The sequence below is a fragment of the Delphinapterus leucas genome, chromosome 16 (genome assembly GCF_059928025.1).
Source record: "Delphinapterus leucas isolate spDelLeu-1000000601 "Yukka" chromosome 16, BTC_Dleu_Yukka2, whole genome shotgun sequence".
Classification (NCBI taxonomy): domain Eukaryota; kingdom Metazoa; phylum Chordata; class Mammalia; order Artiodactyla; family Monodontidae; genus Delphinapterus; species Delphinapterus leucas.
The window spans coordinates 80077319-80094460 of record NC_143144.1 but is presented as its reverse complement, the minus strand read 5'-3'; the positions used below and the strand labels follow the sequence as shown (position 1 = coordinate 80094460).

The following is a 17142-nucleotide window of genomic DNA, read 5'->3' as shown; positions in this document are numbered from 1 at the left end:
AGGAGGAAAGTTCTCATTTTCATTGATCACTAAACCTTAGTTATTTAAAATGTACGTAACATTTTCTTCGCACCCTTAAAGCACCTTATTGTTTTGAGAGAAGGAGGATGGACGGTTATATGTGCAAATTAACTGTTTCCTTTGGTTTCTATTACTCCCTCTGTGCATAGGTTTTTCTTGTTGTTGTTTTGCTTTTTGTAAATGCAGGTGAAAGTTCACATGCCTGAATTTGGGGATAGTCATTCTGTGGTGCTTGCCCTCTGCCCAGCAGGGGCCCAGGGAACACTGGTGGACAGGACAGACAGAAATGTGCTCCACGCACCAGGAAGGTCACTGGGGCGGGGCCCTGGCTCTGCCATAAAGCGGCCCAGATCGCCTGCTGTCGGGTTGGTGGGGCAACCTTGTGGATGACGGCAGCTGTTACCCGCACTTTCTTTTCTGCTGCTTTGCTGAGGTGAGACGCACCTGGTCGTCAGGGGTAGCAGGCGTCCCCCTGCTAGGGTAGCAGCGTTGCTGATGTGCGGGTCCTGAGCGAGTGGGCGGTGTGAGGCCTGACCAGACACGTGTCGGACACTGATGGGGCCTGTAGCTCGCTGGCTCCTGGGGGCTGACCCTGCACTTGGTGGCTTCCGAGGTGAGGCCAAGGTGACCCGGGACAGGGAAGGCAAGCGGTGCCCCTGCCCAGGGTCTGCTCCGTGTTTTAGGACACATGCATCGTATTTTGGTGGCTACAACACGGGGCAAGTGTTGAGATGGTGAGAAATTTGAGACACATATGGAAGCAGTTTTTTTTTCCTTTTTAAACGAACATTGTTTTTTAGAACGCTTTTAGATTTACAGAAAAGTTGGAGGATGGCATAGAGTTCCCACTTACCCCGCACCATTTCCCTATTCCTAACACTTCACGTTAGTATGGTACATTTGTTGCAATTAATGAGCCAATATTGATATGTTACTCACTGAGGTCCGACCTTTATCCAGATTACCTGACGTCTTTCTTCTGTCCCAGGGCCCCATCCAGGACACCACCTGGCATTTAGTCATCGTGGCTCCTTCAGCCCCTCTTGGCTGTGACCGTGTCTCAGACCTTGCTTATTCTTGATGACCGTGGCAGTTTTGAGGCGTGTGGTTGTGTATTTTGTGGAGTTGTCCCTCTGTTGTGGTTTGTCTGATGGTTTTCTCAGGAGTAGACTGGGTTATGGGTTGTGTGGGAACCATTTCTTGTGTACTTTTTTTTTTTTTTTTGCGGTACGCGGGCCTCTCACTGTTGTGGCCTCTCCTGTTGCGGAGCACAGGCTCCGGACGCGCAGGATCAACGGCCATGGCTCACGGGCCCAGCCGCTCCGCGGCATGTGGGATCTTCCCGGACCGGGGCACGAACCCGTGTCCCCTGCATCGGCAGGCGGACTCTCAACCTCTGCGCCACCAGGGAAGCCCTCTTGTGTACTTTTTAAATGAAGAATGCTTTAAAGGTAAAACTTTGCCAGCAGGTGATGAGCTGCCCCATGGAGTTGGTGTACTTGGGTACAAAATGCTGTCCCTCAGACCTCGGCGTGGACTGGGTCTGATCTCGCCGCCTTCTGGGTGCGAGGACTTCCAGGAGTTTAATGGCCTTGCTGATGTTTGTTCACCACTGACTTTCCATGGAGTCCGAAAGACTGTCCAGGGAGGTAGAGGCCAGTCACTGCTTACTGACCATGGACGTTGTTCACAGGCACAGAGTGGTCTCTTCTGGAAGCTTCTGGAATCCCCTCAGGTCACCCTGAGGCCTAAGTGAGGTGTTACTGCAGGCCACTACAGTATATCAGACCCTTCCTTGTCATGTTGTTGAAATCCCGGAGAGGTTGTTCCTTTGATGCATAAGGAACCAAGGAGTGGTTGGCTCAGGAGACAGGGTCACACAGCTCGCCAGTAAGCGGCGAGAGTCAGGCTTCTCTCCTCCCTGTGCTCAGGACTCACCCTCCTCCACCATTCAGACCTCCAGTCGTGGACAGAAGAGGTCCCACCCGGAGGTCGTCCACGTTTCTTGCCTGTCCCCAGACCGCCTCCCCAGCCCCTCCAGTCCCCCACACCCACATGCATAGCAGCATCACCACACTTTCTAGGGCCCTTTCCCGTATCTCCCTCCCCCTTGAACTGCACCCCAAGGGCAGGATGCCCTGCTTCCTCATCCTGTCTACCCGACACCATCCAGCACCATGTGTGCACCTGGTAGCAACTGACAGGGCAGAGAACATTCTGACGTGAGGTTCTGCAGACTGTCGTGCTGGACCTGGTGGTGCTCTGCTCGGGTGGGGTCTTGGCCCGTCGCTTGGTAGAGGGGCGGCCAGCTGTGCCCGGCCGCTGCGTGTTAATGCAGGCTGCAGTGCAGGCTCGGGGCTCGGACGTGCCTCTGTCAGCCTGGATGTTAGAGGGAGCTCGGAGTCAGGTGGCTGATGAGCCCTTTCTGACAGCCTTACTCAGCAAGCCCGGCAGGACCAAATATCTAGAGGAGGAAAAGGACCTCCCCTTCTTCACATGGAGGCTGAATGAATGTTACCTTGAGTTCTAAGCCTCAGAGGATTTCACCTCCACTGGGGCTGCCCACGGAGCCAGCAGGTGCTACTGCCGTGCGAGCCTCGTCTACCTTTGCTCCCCGTTTTCTCTGGGCCCCCACTTAGTTCACAGCTCAGGACCCACAGAATTAAAACCCCGGCAGCTGGTTGCCCAGGGGCATGGATGTGGCATCCTTTAACCGGATCCAAGCCACCTCCGTTGTTCAGTTCCTCTGGCCTGAATCTCCCCCTGGGGGCTTCCGGGAAACAGCGGTGAGACCAGTAGCCTCGTGGCAGTGGTTCCTTCTTGTATTTTTGCTGAAGTTACTTGACAGCCAGGTATGAGTTGAATTAAAATGTGGACTCTCCCTTGGATTGTTTTTTAACTTTTAAAAAAGTGTGGTTATGCCCACAGAGAAGTGTGAAAATCTGAACTGCCCCCCCAGTGAATCATCCTCGGGGCAGCAGGCCCTGCGGAGTTGCGAGCTCAGCAGAGTCCCACAGCTGCAGGGTTTCCATGTGGGTTCTGACGATGGTTTGGCCTTCCTAGAAGGATCAGACACCAGGGTCAAAGAACATTCCAGATTGTAGCTCCTGGCAGGGAGAGTGGCTTTTCATGTGCATTGTGTCTGTGTTAACGTGAGACCCGGTTTCCCCTGCCAGCCGCTGAATCGGTGAGATCCCTGGGCGTTCTGTGAAGCCGCCTCCTGATTGAGCCACAGTTTATGTAGCGAGCGGCTCCCCGCCCATGACACCGGGGGCAGCTCAATGTATTCCTGGTGGCGAACATTCCGTCACCGCTCGAGGTGCCTTCACATCCTCGGAGCATTTCCTGTTGCACATGAAACAGTTGTGGTTACCTTTGGGGGGTGTTGGACTGGAGGATAATCGCTAGAGAGTATCCTCTGCTCGGTGGTAAAACCAGTGAGGTAGGGAAGCTTGTGAAAGTAATACCCTAAATACGCAAAACTTGGCCAAGAAAGAAGAAAAGAACAAAACCAGCTTTGAGCCAAGTGACTGAACCAGAAAGTTTTCATTCTTTTCTTCTTCCTGTGACCTTGACCGCAAACCCGGGCTGCATCCCAGCTTCCTCACTACATGGGCAAGGAGGGGTTGAGAGTGGCAAAGGGACAAATTGGAGCCGCCAGAAAAGGGAAAAATCAACAGCTTGGATACTAATAACTTCTCTGATTTTTGGGGAAACCAGCCTCTGCTTTTTTTTTTTTTTAAATAAATAACTTTATTATTTTTTGCTGTGTTGGGTCTTCGTTGCTGCACGTGGGCTTTCTCTAGTTGCGGCGAGTGGGGGCTACTCTTTGCTGAGGTGCGCGGGCTCCTCATTGCGGTGGCTTCTCTTGTTGCGGAGCACGGGCTCTAGGCGCACGGGCTTCAGTAGTTGTGGCTCGCGGGCTCTAGAACGCAGGCTCAGTAGTTGTGGCTCACGGGCTGTAGAACGCAGGCTCAGTAGTTGTGGCTCACGGGCTGTAGAACGCAGGCTCAGTAGTTGTGGCGCATGGGCTTAGATGCTCTGCGGCATGTGGGAGCTTCCCGACCAGGCCTTGAACCGTGTCCCCTGCATTGGCAGGTGGATTCTTAACCACTGCGCCACCAGGGAAGCCCCCAGCCTCTGCTTTTTTGTTTCACGGTCTCCTTAAGGATAAGATTCTAAAAATGGATTCAGAACCTCCATTGTGAATATAGACAGAGATTAAACAAAGCCTTCTTATTCAGTGGGTTGTGACACTGGTGGGTTTTTTTGTTAGTTAGTTAGTTAGTTTTGGCTGCATTGGACATTTGTTGCTGCACGTGGGCTTTCTCTAGTTGCGGTGAGCGGGGGGCTACTCTTCGCTGCGGTGCGCGGGCTTTTCATTGCGGTGGCTTCTCTTGTTGCGGAGCACGGGCTCTAGGCGCGCGGGCTTCAGTTGTTGCAGCGTGTTGGGCTCAGTAGTTGTGGCTCATGGGCTTAGTTGCTCCGCGGCATGTGGGATCTTCCCGGACCAGAGCTCGAACCCGTATCCCCTGCATTGGCAGGCGGATTCTTAACCACTGCGTCACCAGAGAAGTCCCGACACTGGTGTTTTTTAGTGTAACTTAAATTTTTGAATTTAATTTGGGGTGCTTCTCTCTTGAGAGTGAGAGCTTTCAAGCTCTTTGAAGAAGGATCAGTGACTCTTACAGTGTTCTCCTTGAGAACCCTCTTCCCCCAAGCATGACCCCAAAGTTGTTTTTCCTCCAAAGGCCTCACTTTGAGGAGTTTGGAAGAAGTGCTTGCATGTTCCACTGATTGTGGAAACTGGAAAGTGATTTATCTGTTTGTGTCTGGCCCGATTCAAATTAGAAGACCAACCCATTGTGGTCCAACAAGTGTGGGATTAGGCGGGAAAGGCAGTAATAATAACCCACAAAGTAGTGGGTATACCTGGACCCCCAGGAAGTAACTGCACCTGGAACAAGGAAGAGCCTGGTGTTGCTACCATTTGGTTTTCGCAGCATTGGTTTGCATCTAATGGTCTGCTGCACCATATAAGCTATTTATAGATTTATTGCCCCTGCTGAAAATAAAAAAGCAATCGGCAGTGGTTTATTTCCATGCATTTTAAATACCTGGATTCCTACAGTTAGGTGGAGTTGGGTAATGAAATATTACGCTGGGTTCTCAACGTCAGGGTGCTGAGGGTTCAGGGTGTCAGAGGGCAGCACCCCTGGGAGGGGGTGGGGCGTGGTCCTGGTGCAGGCGCACACCCTGGGTTCCCACCCCAAGCCTGTGCTGGGAAAACTGTCCTTCCAGACACCCTCTGGCTTCGAGAATCTGTGTGACACAGCTACAGGGGGGCTGTGTCTGCTTAGTGCCTTTGTTTACTTTGGAAGTTTGTCCTACGTGAATGAATTTGCAAAACTTTCATTCCCAGTGAAGCTGTCACCGATACAAAGCACAGCGAAACTCAGGTGATGCAGTTAAACCACTGTTGAGTTTGTGCCACCCAGGAGGTGATAAATCGTAGAGCTTCATTTGGTAGGAATCAGCAATTTTAGGCGGCAATTAATTTTTACTACTGGTGGGGAGCTAAGGGCCTAGATTTTTACCCCCGTTTTGTGTGTGTTGAGAGGAACTTAACAGGGTCGCCTCCGTGAGAAAGGATTCCTTTTGAGGGCTGCCCAGGGAGCTGCCGTGTTGGGTGCGCTCACTGCCTCTTACTAGTTCCTTGTGTGGCCAGAGCCAGGCTGCGCGCAAACGTTCGCTCCTCATTGGGGCGTGATGGGCCGTGTGACGCGTGTGTGACGCCCATGCACGTGGCTTACTGACTGGCAAGTCACATGAATTTCTTAGGCACCATGTTTCTACCCACTCGAGCAATCTTCCACCCTAGTTCCACGTCAGAAATAAAGATGTGCTCGGAGTGACACGTGATCAGCTTTCCTGATCTCTTCCCAAGGAGGAGGATGATGGGATAATCTGCTCATTGTTCTGTCTGGGTTCAGCCCATATTGGGCTACAGAGGCCTGTGTGTGTGGCTAGAGCCTGACTGGGCCCAGGGTCCACCATTCCCACTAGCTGTGGCTCTTGAGCAAAGCTGTTCTCTGCTCTGGGCCTCAACTTTGTCATTTTAGATAATGCTCATAACGTATTTCCTGAGACTGTTGGGAAGAAGGAGTTAATGCATGCAGAGCGCCGAGAACAGCACCAGGAACTTGTGGAGACTGGTCCAGCTCTGCTCCTGGTGACGCTTCTAACAGTTGCAGTGGCCACGAGGGGCCCAGGACCCGCTGCGGTGTGTGTGGAGCCCAGGTGTGCCAGCCTCAGCTCACCACTGCTACTGGCTGGGGGATGTCGGGCCTCACTGCTCTGCTTTTGTGGACCGTCTTCTCCTCTCCCACGCCCCTGTCACCAGGTGGCTGAGTTCCAGGCCACTCCAGCAAGGACTGGGGTGTATCTTCTCCCGCAGACATAAAGAGAATTGGTGTTCGGTTTCAAACGCTGGCTGTGCCTTGGGTCTGGGAGCCAGCAGGAGAGGGATCCTTCGCCGGGCTGCTGGAGGTGGCACCGGAAGCAGGAACCACCCCCAAGGAACGAGTGGGTACGCTGCACCCCGGGTCCAGAGTGAGAGCATTTTCCCTGAATGGAGTGTCTGGTCAGACGGTTCCACCAGAGGGGGCCGTTCCACTGGAAGTCCCGGCAGGAAATATTTTTACCCTGCTTGGCTGTCCTAGGAGACAAAAATAAGATGTTTGCTTTAGCAATTTACTTAGTCCTGAAAACATTCCTAGACAATGCCAAGGCCTTAGTTGAAAATAGTATGCTCAGTTTATTGGGATGGTCCCAGGAAGGATGTTTTGAGTGAAAATAAAATGGCACATACCAGGGCTGTTTGCTTCCACAGGAATCCCATGAGAGTTCAGAATTACGAGGGCCTCGGGGAACTTGGATCCAGTAGGGGGCTGGCCGTGGGGTGCCCTTGGGCACACCTTTGGGGCAGGCCGGAAGGTTCTAGAACAGGGAAGACACATCTACAGGTGTGAGGCAGAATGTCCTCCCCTTTCACCTTTGCGCACCCCTGCCCGCATTGCTCAAGGGGGTCTCCTGACTGGGCGCCACAGTCCTAGGACTAGACTCTGCCCCCTGGGTTGGGGGAGGGGAGCGTGGTTCACATCCAGGGGCAGCCCTTCCTTAACTGTGAGAAACTTCTTTATCCATCTGAAATCTCTTCTGGCTTCCTCACCCTCTTGGTCACCGTTCTGCCCACACAGGATACATTCAGTCCTTCTGCATGACTGCCCTGCACATAATTGCAGGCAGAGATCACGGCTCCAGAACTTTTCCTTTTCCCTAAACATGGCCACTTCTTTCCACAGGGGAGTTTCAAGTTGGTCACTTGCTCAGAACCAGTATTGCAGGTGGGCTGTGACACACACATACGGAATATCACAGCCAGTGGTGCTGAGTAAGAAAATTGCATTTCCATTTAAAGGCCACTTGTGACCTTTTCTTTAAAAAAAAAAAAAAAGTACTTGAACTCAAATAATTTCCAATGACTTATTTTATGACCTTTGTCTCCGAGAGGCAGCAGATAGCATGCGTTGCTGGTTCATTTTGTAAAAGGAGGAGCCAGAAGCCGGAGTAGGCAGCGCGGCTCCAGCGTACTCGGTTTCCTTTGTGGATTCCTTTGGCAGTGTTTCGGTGGAGAGTAAAAATAGCACACGAGGCCCTAAAATAAATGGCTGCGTGGAAAGCTTGTGTGCATCAGCTGCATGCTGTCACATATGTTCAGATTCTCCATACTGTTCACTCCGCGAAAGAGTGACTTGGGTAAGTGGTTCGCGGCGGCCGCCGTACAGCAGCTCTTCAGTTATGAGGAAGAGGCCTCCCTGCCTTTGGCCCCTGGTGAGGAAGGACCCAAGGGTCGGTGGAGCCCAGGCAGTAGAGCGTGTTCAGGGGGGTGACAGCCTTGTGGTTCACCTGTGAGGCCTGGGCAAGCCTGTTTGGATCCGGAACCCCATTTCATCCTACGTGCGGCAAAGTCAGACCCCACACAGGCTCCCAAATGCATCCTTTCCTGGTTCTGCAGCTCTCAGGCTGCCGATGGGCCCAGAGGCTGGCAAATTCTCTGACCCCTGGAAACCTCTCCCCAGCTGGCAGGGCAGGACATCAGAGAGGAGGTCCCCTCCGTCGCAGGGTTCCCTCCAGCATCGGTGCCCTCAGGACGGTTGGCTGGCACTGTCTTAGGGTCCAGGATTCTGCGAATCAGGATGGATCCATGGTGGCAAGTCTTGGGTCCAAACTAAATTTTATGTAAATCACATTATCTTTTCGAAGTTATGTATTCTGTTTCCCCTCATTTTTCACTACGGTTGGCCACATACCTGAGACTGAATTTTTTTTTTTTTTTGGCTGCGCTGGGTCTTCGTTGCTGTGCGCGGGCTTTCTCTAGTTGCAGTGAGTGGGGGCTACTCTTCGTTGCGGTGCGCGGGCTTCTCATAGTGGTGGCTTGTTGCAGAGCACGGGCTTTAGGCGTGTGGCCTTCAGTAGTTGTGGCACATGGGCTCAGTAGTTGTGGCTCACGGGCTCTAGAGCACAGGCTCAGTAGTTGTGGCGCATGGGCTCAGTTGCTCTGCGGCATGTGGGATCTTCCTGGACCAGGGCTTGAACCCGTGTCCCCTGCACTGGCAGGCAGATTCTTAACCACTGCGCCACCAGGGAAGCCCCTAGACTGAATTTTAAGTTCTCATATGAGATTGCATGCCTCCTAATCTTCATGGAGCAGCAGCGATTTTCCTCTCCAGAAACCCACAGAATCCACCAGAATCCCAAAACAACTAGCGTTTTCTACTTAAGCCTGGACTTTTAAAAAAAAAATCATCTTTGGGTTAGCAACTATGTAGAAAAGTTACTTAATGCAGTGTACCGGACAGTTTTATATAACTGTAACATGCCGAAACCTTCTGCTTTCCCTAGGAGCAAAGAAACATTTTTGAAGGTTGTAGAAGATCAGCAGACCTTGGGACACGGAGGGTGGCGGTGGTGGTGACGTCTCTAAGAATCTGGCTGACTTGATTCTGTGATCTCTCTGTATGCCTTGTGTGTTTTCGCGTTTCAGCAAGGGTGTAACTATGGTACGTGCTCACACCGTGCTGTGTTCGTACAGTCCTGGTGCTTGGTGGTTAGTAAAGAAGAGGCAGAAATTAGTGGGAAAGGAATGGCGTTGGCTGTAGTGGGAAAGGCCTGGCATACGGGAGGGGCCATCTAGACACTGCAGTATGTGTGTAAATGTGGGTTTTATTTTACGCATGGGGATAGCTGTATCTGTCAATCGCAAAGCTTTCAGTACGTTTCTTTGAAAGTTTTCTTGTGCCTGTACTCTTTAAAGTGGGTGTCTTTGGGAAGAATGGAAACGGTAAATTCCTGGCTCCTTTTCTGCCTGGTTGGAAGAAGAAAGAGGCTCTATCTTTCAGACGTGGATGAAGCCAGGCACCCTCTTTGCCTCTCTGCCCGCTGCCCAGGGGTTCAGTTCGGGTAATAACCCGGGAGTTTCTGCCCAACAGTCAGGGCTTCTGTGGAACCCAGCTCTGTAACTGACTATAAAGGATGAACAGAACGCTAATTCCAGAAAGCCTCCACGTTTTATGTGATTCCGATGAGAAGCCTGAAACGGGCCCTCAATTCATGAAAAGCACCAGGCCTGGTTCCTGCAAGCGGCCTGGCCGGCGGCCGGCTCCTCCCGAGACCCTCCTCGGAGCTTGGGGACAGGAAGCGGGCCGGCCGGCGGCCCTGTGTGCCCTGTGTCAGAGCAACAAAGGCCAGGCCAGCCTGTCACCCGAGGGAACAGGACGGGGTCCTGAGGAGGAATTGGGGGTATGTTGGATCTGGACAGATCAGACCAAGAGGCTTTGGAGGCTGGGGTTTTGTCAACAAATGAACTTGGCCCTATTTTAAGCCATGTTATGTACCAAGACTTCCTGTTTTTCCAAAGAAACCTCTTGTTTTTGTTTTTGCGATGATGGATTTATTGAAACATTTGCCATTCAACTGACCCACGTTGTTTTCTAACCGAAAAGTAAAACTGGGGATTTTGTAAGAGCATCGTTCTCTAAAGATTACTGCTTCTTCAGGAATATTTTGGCCTCGGTGGCTGATCAGTGAGTGAACAAAGAGCTAATTGCCAGCCAGGGTCCTGGATGGATTTCAGAGCTCGGGGGGTTGGCCTCTTGTTTAGAGGGGGGCGGGGCTGGTCAGAGGACAATTGAAAGGGCCTTTTTGTTCCTCTGGGCTAAGTTAAGCCATGTGCCTCTCTTTCTAGGAGTGTTGGTCTGGCCAATCAGAGCCACGTCAATCCCACTCACTTCCTGCCGACCTTTCGACACCGACAGATGTCTTTTCTTACAAGTGTCATTAGGCCTCTCTACTTGCTGACCTCATCAAATTGTATCGAGGCCTTTTTCATAAGTTTTGTTTCTAAAAATCCATTTAACCCTTGGTGAGTTCCCCTGAGAATAAGAACACTCCGCCCCCTGTTTCAGCCCCTCTCTCTTCTGTCCCCGACCTGCTGCGGGGAGCCGAGCCCACCCTGGATCCCACAGAGCCTGGCGGATCCACAGAGGGCAGCAATGGCTTCCACCAAAGGGTGTAATGGAGACTCACCAACCGAAAATGCAGTGAAGGACCCAAAACGTCCCTGTGAGGGAGGCTTCCAGAGTCTTCAGGCTTTGCATCAGGGTCTGTGCCATGATCACAGCTCATCAAACTTCAGGGGCCACAATGTGACTGGGAGGCAGGTCCCCAGTAGGTACACCTCACCTGTGTGACCTGGACAAGCCATTCCCTGTGGCGGGGTTGGCAGGGATCAAGCTGGGGGACCCAGGCCCATGGAGGTTTCTGTAGCTGACACCCCTCGTCCAAGATAGCAGACCACCATCTGACCGGAGGCTGGATCTGTTCTGGAGGCAGGAAGGTGGTGTCGGTATTTTGGCCTTTAAACAAAACTGACATAGAGAGTAGAGCCGGGAGAGAAGGAGTTTTGAGGCCATGGTCCCTGACTTCTTGCAGCCCTGGGTTGTGACTTTGTCTGAAAGGGTTTGGGCTTCCTCTGGGCTCACTCTTGTGAAAGTGCCCCGGGGTGAGGGTTGCACCTTTGTCCTGTGAGCACCTGGGAGGTTGGGGACTTGCTGGAAGCCTCGCCCAGAGCAGGTGTGGTCACCGAGATGAGTAATTGTGCGGGGCGTGTTCTCCACGGTGTAGATGCCTTAGTTGTTGAACTCAGTGCAGCAGACCGTGTTTTCGGGCTGTTGGTGTGCATGTTGCGTGAGCACTTGGAGCCGTACCTGCCACGCATCAGGCGCTCTGCGAGTGTAGCTGCTGTTAAACTAACACGTGGCAGTGAAAATGATACAGTGGGAGGCCCCCCCGCGTGGTCCCAGCCCCACTTCTCCGAGGAGCCCTGCTGAGGGCTGGGTCCCTTTCCCTCTGGACTTTGGCGAGTTTACCGACCAGCTTTCCTTTCTCTGTTTGGCTCATCTGTGTCTTGGCTTCCTTATGGGGCTGCTTCCTCTTTCAGGTCTGGGGGCTCCCCCGGGAAGGGGCAGGGCGTGTTAGATGTGCTTCAGGACTGGGGGTGTGGCTAAACAAGACGCAGGCCTGCTTTCTACCTGGCTGGCGTGCCTGGAGCCGGCTGCTGGGCTTCCGGAATTTTGCACCAATAATGCCTCTATAGAGCAGCTGGGGTGACCTGGGAGTTATAGGGGGTGAGCAGAAATACAAGCTAGGAGTTGAGTCTCGGGCTGTCTATCTGTGAGGGAGGCAGAATGTTCCAGAAATGCCATGGTTCCAAGAAACAACCACGGGCCACACGAGCCTATGTGGACGTGTGTCTGTGCCCGCGTGCGCGCTTGTGTTACACCCCATGCCTTTTCTGCCCCTTGGATTCCGGGCAGGCTTGCTGGTATCTAAGCTCCCCTCTGCCCTTTCACATGGCAGGAAACTCTGAAACTCTTTGCCGACTGCCTTTCATGTTACCTGCCTCCTTTTTCCTCTGATTTGGATAGCTCAACTTAAATAGTAGTTGCAGTTCAAGGACTTTTAAGAACAAGAAAGCAAGAGGGCCTGTTTATCCAGTGCATTCCCATGCAGAGGGTGGCCTTGAAGGCTGCATTCCTTTTTTTTCTTTTTTTTCTCTTTATTATTTGACTTGATCCAGAGAAATAGTTTTATTTTTAAAAATATGGAACACGGGCTTCCCTGGTGGCGCAGTGGTTGAGAGTCCGCCTGCCGATGCAGGGGACGCGGGTTCGTGCCCCGGTCCGGGAAGATCCCACATGCCGCGGAGTGGCTGGGCCCGTGAGCCATGGCCGCTGAGCCTGCGCGTCCGGAGCCTGTGCTCCGCAACGGGAGAGGCCACAACAGTGAGAGGCTCGCGTACCGAAGAAGAAAAAAAAAAAAAAAAATATATATATATATATATATATATATATATATATATATTGAACGCTTCACGAATTTGTGTGTCATCCTCGCACAGGGGCCATGCTAATCTCTGTATCATTCCAATTTTAGTATATGTGCTGCCGAAGTGAACACGAAGGCTACGTTCTTAATGTGGGGCCCTGTCTTGGATAGAGCTTGTTAACGTCCCGTATTTATGGGTGTGCATGAGTTGGAGTGGAGACCCCAAAGTGCCCTAGTTAACTCTGTGCGCACTGAGCGCAGCCCTGGTATTTATTGAAGCATCTGGGGTAAGTGAAGATCACAGCAGACTTGCCGTTCTCCAGTGGGCACGGTTGAGCTGCGGAGAATGGAGTTTGCCCCGGAGTTTGCAGAGCTGGGTGCATCACAGACACACCTCGTGTGAGCATGGACAGCTGAGGATTTGCAGCATTTAGATGGCTTTTTGTTAGCATTCTCTGTCCTGTAGGTAACAGAAACTTGGCACCATTGCAGTACAAATGTATCACCGTTTTTGTCTTTCCTGTTGAACTGACCATATCGGTGACCACGGTAAATTTATTAGACTGGGTTGTCTATTACTGTGTGACAAACTACCTCAAAACTTAGAGTCTTAGGACAGCAAAACCATACCTCAGAGTTTCCTAGGGTCAGGAACCCAGCACAGCTCAGCTCGGTGCCGTGGCCAGGGTCTCTCATATTGCCGTCAGGTTGTCAGCCTGAGTTGACACCTCCCCTGAGGGCACAACTGGAGGAGGCCACGTAGCTGGTTGTTGGTGGGATTTGGTTCCTCAGTTCTTTGGGTCCATCCACGAAGCAGCCCACAAGATGGCAGCTGGATCCCGGGGTGGGGGGAGATGCCCAAGATGGCAGTGTCGCAGCAATGCCCCCCCCCCCCACCTGCCTGTTGTTATTATCAAGTCTGTTTGTTAGAAACGGAGAGTACACAGGACACAGATACAAGGAGGTGGGGATTGCTGGGGGCCATGTGTGTTGATTCTTTTCCTGGCTTCCATAGCAAGGATGGACTCTGCCCCAAGCAGAGAGGGGGCCAGTCATAGGCCTCTTAGGAACAGTCGTGGCTCTGAAATCCTCCATGGACCCCTGACAACTCATACCCCCTCCCCACTGTTACCTGGGTGCCCCTATGCCAACAGTGGGGTGCTGTGCAGAACTGACATGTCACCGGGGTTCTGGGTCTGGGTACCCCGCTGCGGGAGCTGGATGGGTCACAGAGGCATGTCCGTGCTGCCTTCGTGGGAGTCCTGTGCAGTATCATGTCCTGTGCTGGGTCCTCGGTTCCTCGTGCTGCTGAGCTGCCTAGGCATGAAGGGCATCCCTGGCCAGCGCCCCTGCCCCACGGACAGAGAATCCTCTCGATTGCATGCTGGGTTGTGTGTGTTCATATAGTCAGAAAGGACTTCTGTTCAGAATTTCCCAGGACCTTAGGAAGCGTGGAGAGGTACAGGCTGCCCCAACACAGTTTTAACAGAGGCCATTAGAGTCACAATGTCCAGCCTGAGTCCAGGATCTCTGACTCTGAAGGAGAAACACATCTTGTCACTGTGGATAGAATTCAGATCCCTAATGGAGCTTCACGCTAGACTGTTATCCCTCAGACCCTGGTGTTCAAGGCACAGCCTAGTCACCTTCTTGCTGGCATCCCGAGGGGCCGTGTGGATTCCTGGGCAGATTCCCGCCTCCTTGGAAGCATGGTCTGCCGGTGCCCGACCAAGGAGAAGGGACAGGGCAGTGTGGGACCACCCTTCTTCCCACCCCTGGCATCAGGGTGGAGACATCTACCCTTTGCTAACACAGAGGACACAGTGGCAGTGTGTCCAGAACAATCTTTGGGTTTGGGGAGCAGAACACAGTTTAAAGCAAAGTACGGTTGGGACAGTTTTCTTGGTGTCTCTCCCTTGAAAACACAGGTCTCTCTGTCTCACGGGAGGCCACTCCTCAAGAGTTAGGGGGGTTGGTGTTGGGCCCGTAGCCCCTTCCTTCCGCCCCTGCAGCCAGGCCCAAGTGCCTGGCAGAGCAGCCCCTGGGGTACAGCCATGGGCATGTCCGTATTTGTTGCGTTTTGGGGCACGTGGCTGGGTGTGGTTTGAGTTGGCGCTCCGTAATAAAGCCAGGACCCATGACAAATCACACCCCGCAGAGGCCGCCTCTTCTCCACAACCAGGCTTCCCTCCAAGGCGGCCCTGAGCTTCCCTAGGCATCACTGGTGCAAGATCCCAGAGGGGTTTCTGGGAGTGGCCACCCCAATATCAGTAGGCGTGGCGTGGTTTGCTAGGGCTTCATAACAAAGCACCACCAACTGGGTGGTTTAAACCACAGAAATATACTGTCACACAGTTCTGGAGGGCAGAAATCTTGAGACCAAGGTGTCAGGCTTGGTTTCTTCTGAGAGCTGGGAGGGAAGGCTCTATTCCAGGTTTCTCTTCTTGGTTTGTAGATGGCCGTCTTCTCCCTGTGCCTTCATGCAGTCTTCTATCCACATCTCTGTCTAAATTTCCCCTTTTTAGAAGGACCCCCACTCACATTGGATTAGGGCCTTAGTTTAACTTGATTACCTCTATAAAGACTGTCTCAATCAGGTCACTGAGGTACTGGGACTTAGGACTTCAACATGATGGGCAGTGGAGGGGGGCATAATTCAATCCATAACAAGGCAGTATGGCTGTGGGCAGCTAGTAGAAAACGTGTGTTAGGCCTTCGGGGGTCCGTATACTGACCCTGAGCCCACCGATGAGCAGTTTGGACTCCTAAGGCAGGAAGCGCAGTGCTGCAGGGAGGGGGGCAGTCAGGAGCCTGCCTTTCCCCAGAAGGTCATCTTGTGTCATTTCCATGGGCTGTCTGGTCTGGGGACATGAACATAGTGTCCAGACGTCTGACTCCCTGGAGCCTCCTTCCCCTGTCTGTTCTTGGTCCATATCTCTTCTTGGTCTGGTAGGGCCCCCGTAAGTCAGCTCAGAGCAGATTTTTAAATGCCCATCACCTTGTCAAGAGTTCTTTAATAGGATTTCATGTGAAATGACAGTCAGCTGTAATTGTCTAAACAGGCGACTGTACTCACAAGTGCCCCATCCTCCCTAACCAGCCCGATGTTCGCCCTGTTGTTGAAGAATCCGGTTGTTCATGACAGGAGTCACACCTAGAAAATTCTCACAGGGAGCTTTGCTGCCTCCTCTCCCCTGTTCCAGCAACCCCTCTGCACCAAGTGAGATTTTAGCCATAGCACAGGACATTCGGGGCTGCAATCAATGCAAAAATGGCATCATTTACCCACCAAAGCCTTGGAGGCCAGCCAGGAGTCCACAGTAAAACAGGTGAAATAATTCAAGAGGACTGTTTAACCTCAGGAATACCCTGAAATTAACAAAAACAAAAGGAGCTAGTGAGCGGCTCCCTTCTTTATTTCTCGAATTTGATCAGCAAAGATGAAATCGTGTGACGCACGAGTGTCACCCGCTTCTCCTCCCCAACCCCCAGCCCGGCCTCCAGCCACCCGCTCCCCTCGGTGGCCGGCGTGGATGCGAACAAAGCCTGCCTCCCCCTGGGTTCCGTTATATTCCTCATCCTCCACATTAAGACCGTGTTAAGCGAGATGAATGGCCGCAGGTTGTACTTCGTATTTTTAAATAGCTACATAGAAGATTAAGATTTTCCTTTCTATGACTCAGGTTAAAAAGATAAGGTTTGGGAAGAACCTCTCTTCCATCGAAAGACTTTCTGGAGCTTGGGATGTCTGATTCCCGCCTCACGTTTCCAGAAAACTCCTGTGTGAGAACTGTGGGCTTCTGAATGCCTCCATGGCTACAGCCCAGTGGCTTTCCTTGTACGGAAACATTACGACGGAATTTGGATATTTGTAAAGACCCAGACGCAGAATATCTGTCGTCATGAAACAAAGTTATTACTCTGTTCCCAAGGCCTGAGGTGGCTTTCCTGCGTGTCTGCTTTTGTGCCAGCGGCACCTCCTTGAAATAAAGGATGCCCCACGCCCCCACGCCCCCACCCCCCGCCTCGTGGAGCACTCCTGTCCCTTGCCATGCCCTGGAGTGATGCCCTGGGACCTGGGAGGGGATGAGCTGAGCTGCACAAGAGTCGTGCCCGGGTCCTGGGAAGCTCTCTCTTCCCAGCCGGCCTGCGCACCTCAGGCTAGGCTGCAGGTTCGGAGCAGGGTTGCTCAGAAGCCTTTATTGGGTTTGGTTCTTGACTGGTGACTGTGTGACCTGTCCGGTACTGAACTTGGGAGGCTGTGTCCCTACTCCCTCGGGCACATGGTCAGGTTTGGAGTGAGCTCTTCTGCTTGTGTTTGAGATAATCTTTCCGGATACTTGGTTTCTGAAAACAGACAAAGAGTCCCAGCAGTCCGTCCTTCGCATTGATGATAACTTTATCTCTACTGGACAAGTTTGAACCCCCTCTCCTGTCAGCCTGACCTGGGCCTTACCTGCTGGCCTCTCTTAGCCTCACCTAGGCCACCAGGTAGCCCACGTGCCTCACTGGGTTGTCCACCGTGAAGTGGGCTGTACAGAGTACCCTCCCCCCAGGAGGTCAAAGCGAATCCCACTTAATGGGGTTTGGAACAAGATGGGGAGGGGCTTGTGGTGTCAGCCACAAAGCAAGAAGGGCAGAGAGGCTCATCCAGAAGGCTTCCTGGAGAAGGCA

The 17142-nt window shown here is 52.5% G+C and overlaps 1 protein-coding gene and 1 non-coding gene across 6 annotated transcripts in view; one reads left to right on the top strand and one right to left on the bottom strand.

Annotated features, from left to right (window-relative positions):
- CTBP2 (C-terminal binding protein 2) overlaps window positions 1–17142 on the top strand; it is a 162414-nt gene that overhangs the window by 84293 nt on the left and 60979 nt on the right. The gene's annotated exons all lie outside the window — the stretch shown is intronic.
- LOC115801524 (U6 spliceosomal RNA) lies at window positions 12497–12600 on the bottom strand. Its single transcript, XR_004021827.1, has one exon. It is a non-coding gene; the product is annotated as a U6 spliceosomal RNA (small nuclear RNA).